The following is a 4797-nucleotide window of genomic DNA, read 5'->3' on the forward strand; positions in this document are numbered from 1 at the left end:
ATTTGCTTGAAATATTAACTTCGACTCATGGAACATCTCATATGCTCCATGACATTCAAAACGTCTTTGAAGTCCCGATTCTAAGCTGTAAAGCATGGCACACTGAACTATCGAGTAGTCATCAGCTTTGCTCTGCCAGACGTTCATAACGTCCGCAGTTGCTCCTGCAGCGGGCCTTGCACCTAGCTAGCGGTGCTTCTAGGACGTAATTCTTCTGTGCAGCAATGAGTATAATCCTCAAGTTACGGACCCAGTCCGTGTAGTTGCTATCATCATCTTTCAACTTACCTTTCTCTAGGAACTCATTAAAATTCAAGGGAACGGTAGCACGGGCCATTGATCTACGACAACATAGACATGCAAAAACTATCAGGTACTAAGTTCATGAGAAATTAAAGTTCAATTAATCATATTACTTAAGAACTCCCACTTAGATAGACATCCCTCTAGTCATCTAAATGATCATGTGATGCATATCAACTAAACCATGTCCGATCATCACGTGAGATGGAGTAGTTTTCAATGGTGAACATCTCTATGTTGATCATATCTACTATATGATTCACGTTCGACCTTTCGGTCTCAGTGTTCTGAGGCCATATCTGCATATGCTAGGCTCGTCAAGTTTAACTCGAGTATTCTGCACGTGCAAAACTGGCTTGCACCCGTTGTATGTGAACGTAGAGCTTATCACACCCGGTCATCATGTGGTGTCTCGGCATGACGAACTGTAGCAACGGTGCATACTCAGGGAGAACACTTATACCTTGAAATTTAGTGAGGGATCATCTTATAATGCTACCATCGTACTAAGAAAAATAAGATGCATAAAAGATAAACATCACAGACAATCAAAATATGTGCCATGATATGGCCATCATCATCTTGTGCCTTTGATCTCCATCTCCAAAGCACCGTCATGATCTCCATCATCACCGGCTTGACACCTTGATCTCCACCGTAGCCACTCGCCAACTATTGCTTCTACGACTATTGCTACCGCTTAGTGATAAAGTAAAGCAATTACATGGCGATTGCATTTCATACAATAAAGCGACAACCATAAGGCTCCTGCCAGTTGCCGATAACTTTTACAAAACATGATCATCTCATACTACAATCTATATATCATCACGTCTTGACCATATCACATCACAACATGCCCTGCAAAAACAAGTGAGACATCCTCTACTTTGTTGTTGCAAGTTTTATGTGGCTGCTACGGGCTTCTAGCAAGAACCGTTCTTACCTACTCATCATAACCACACAAAAAATTCGTCAAGTGTGTTGTTTTAACCTTCAACAAGGACCGGCCATAGTCAAACTCGATTCAACTAAACTTGGAGAAACAGACACCTGCCAGCCACCTGTGTGCAAAGGACGTCGGTAGAACCAGTCTCATGAACGCGGTCATGTAATGTCCGCCCAGGCCGCTTCATCCAACAATACTGCTGAATCAAAGTAAGACGTTGGTGGTAAGCGGTATGACTATTATTGCCCACAACTCTTTTTGTTCTACTCGTGCATATCATCTACGCATAGACCTGGCTCGCATGCCACTGTTGGGTAACGCAGCATACAATTTCAAAAATTTCCTACGATCACACAAGATCTATCTAGGAGATGCATAGCAATGAGAGGGGGAGAGTGTGTCCATGTACCCTCGCAGACCGAAAGCAGAAGCGTTAGGTTAACGCGGTTGATGTAGTCGAACGTCTTCACGATCCAACTGATCCAAGTACCGAACGTACGGCACCTCCGTGTTCAGCACACGTTCAGCTCGATGACGTTCCTCGAACTCTTGATCCAGTAGAGGGTCGAGGGAGAGTTCCGTCAGCACGACGGCGTGGTGACAGTGATGGTGATGTGATCCACGCAGGGCTTCACCTAAGCACTAGGACGCTATGACCGGAGGAGTAAACTGTGGAGGGGGTCACCACACACGGCTAAGAGAATTCTTGGTGTGCCTTTGGGGTGCCCCCCGCTCCCGTATATAAAGGAGGGGAGGAGAAGGCCGGCGGCCAGGAGGGGCGCACCATGGGGGAGTCCTACTTGGACTCCTAGTCCAAGTAGGATTCGCCCCCCCTTTTTCCTTTCTCCACCGGAGGGAAAAGGAAGGAGAGGGAGAGGGAGAGGGAAAGGGGGGCGCCGCCCCCTCCCCCTTGTCCAATTCAGACTGCCATGGGGGGGGCACCCCTTGCGGCCCTCCTCTCTCTCCACCAAGGACCAATAAGGCCCAATATTTCCCCCGGGGGGTTCCGGTAACCCCTCGGTACTCCGGTAAATACCCGAATCACTCGGAACCATTCCGATGTCCGAATACTACCTTCCAATATATGAATCTTTACCTCTCGACCATTTCGAGACTCCTCGTCATGTCCGTGATCTCATCCGGGACTCTAAACAAACTTTGGTCACCAAAACACACAACTCATAATACTAATCGTCATCGAACGTTAAGCGTGCGGACCCTACAGGTTCGAGAACTATGTAGACATGACCGAGACACATCTCCGGTCAATAACCAATAGCGGAACCTGGATGCTCATATTAGCTCCTACATATTCTATGAAGATCTTTATCGGTCAAACCGCATAACAACATACGTCATTCCCATTGTCATCGGTATATTACTTGCCCGAGATTCGATGGTCGGTATCCTCATACCTAGTTCAATCTCGTTACCGGAACGTCTCTTTACTCGTTCTGTAATGCATCATCCCGTAACTAACTCATTAGTCACATTGCTTGCAAGGCTTATAGTGATCTGCACTACCGAGAGGGCCCAGATATACCTCTCCGATACACGGAGTGACAAATCCTAATCTTGATCTATGCCAACCCAACAAACACCTTCGGAGACACCTGTAGAGCATCTTTATAATCACCCAGTTATGTTGTGACGTTTGATAGCACACAAGGTGTTCCTCCGGTATTCGGGAGTTGCATAATCTCATAGTCAGAGGAATATGTATCAATCATGAAGAAAGCAATAGCAATAAAACTAAACGATAATAATGCTAAGCTAACGGATGGGTCTTGTCCATCACATCATTCTCTAATGATGTGATCCCGTTTATCAAATGAAACACATGTCTATGGTCAGGAAACGTAACCATCTTTGATTAAAGAGCTAGTCAAGTAGAGGCATACTAGGGACACTCTGTTTTGTCTAAGTATTCTCACATGTACTAAGTTTCCGGTTAATACAGTTCTAGCATGAATAATAAACATTTGTCATGATATAAGGAAATATAAACAACAACTTTATTATTGCCTCTAGGGCATATTTCCTCCAACAGTAGCATATCCACAAGGTGCCCATGCACCATGTCCAAGTTGCCAATACGAGGAAAGAGAATGTGCCGGAAAATGCGATGCATAATGTCAAAGAATGGCTTCAACTCCTTCTGGACTCCTTTCTCTATCTTAGTGATGATCATATGAGGCTTCAACTCATCCTTGTGAGTAGCCCCCCCTCATGGTGAGGACGAAGGCCAAGAGGCTTCCTCGGCCCCTTGTCAGGATATCCCATAAGATCCATAAAAGCACCCAAGTGGTGCGCAACTGCCTGCCATTAGTCATCCAGATCAATGTGTGCCCGATGTTTGTGCCATACCATATGGTTGCAAAGAACTGTGCAACCAACTCTGCATCGAAATCATAGTTGAAGGTCATGAGGGGCACGATGTTGAGCTGTTCACAGAGGGCACGAGCTTCTCCAAAGTATGCCTGGTACTTCTCCATGTGTGCCAGGTTGATTAACTTGGTCTTCACAAACAGGTTCTTCCTTTCCTTGAGCCGATCAAAGTACACAAGTGATTGGTCCTTGTTCCAGAACGGTGAGCCAACAAGAGAGGGATCCTGAGGAAGGAGGTAGGGGTTTTGCTCACAGTATTGTCAATACTCATTTGCTCCAATTCAGCAGCCGTCTTGACCGGTTCCTTCTTCTTGCGAGTAGTTGACTTGATATTGGATTTGCCCTTGTTCCTGGTAGACTGACGATGAGCAGGCGGCGGTGTGGGGGCAACCTCTTCTTCATCTTCGGAATACACAATTCTGGCATGATAGGTGCGCCCACGCTTGGATGGGGGATTCTCATTCTTGCGACGAACCTTCGAGCTACTACCACCTGAAGAGACACAAAACCGCAAGGGCAAACATGAATACAAACTATGCATAAGCCACGGAGAAACAAAAAGTGAGAGCGGAAGGATTAGGCGAGCATTCTGGAATTGGGGGCCTCGAGCGGTAGTATCGCGAAACTGGGGCGGTAGTACTGCTGTACTGGAGCGGTAGTACTGCTCTAGGAACGGACGCACAAAATCCCTAGACCGGGTAGTACCGGAGGTCAAAAATTCAAAAATGCTCAACTAAAACTTCAGTCCTCCTATCTAGCAGTCATTCAACGTCCTACTCAAGCCCCGATTTAGCCAAAAATCAAGAAACCAACATGCAGTGCCCTAGAAACCTAGATTCAAAGGATAGAACCATAGGAGCAAGGAATGGGGCACTACCGGGTTCCATGGCGAGAGGAGGTGGTGGGGAAGGATTCCACCAGACGGAATCGTTGAAGACGACACGGAATCGGCCAGCCGGAGCGGCGCCTGGGGCTGTTCTTCGTCGCCTGAGAGAGAGTGTGTAGGATCGAAAGTATGTCTAGAGGGGGTGATTAGACAACTTGACCAAATAAAAATCTAGCCTTTTCCCAATTTTAAGTCTTGGCAGATTTTAGCAAGATAACACAAGTCAAGCAATCAACCTACACATGCAATTCTAAGAGTATAGCAGCGGAGT

The sequence above is a fragment of the Triticum aestivum genome, chromosome 4D (genome assembly GCF_018294505.1).
Source record: "Triticum aestivum cultivar Chinese Spring chromosome 4D, IWGSC CS RefSeq v2.1, whole genome shotgun sequence".
Taxonomy (NCBI): domain Eukaryota; kingdom Viridiplantae; phylum Streptophyta; class Magnoliopsida; order Poales; family Poaceae; genus Triticum; species Triticum aestivum.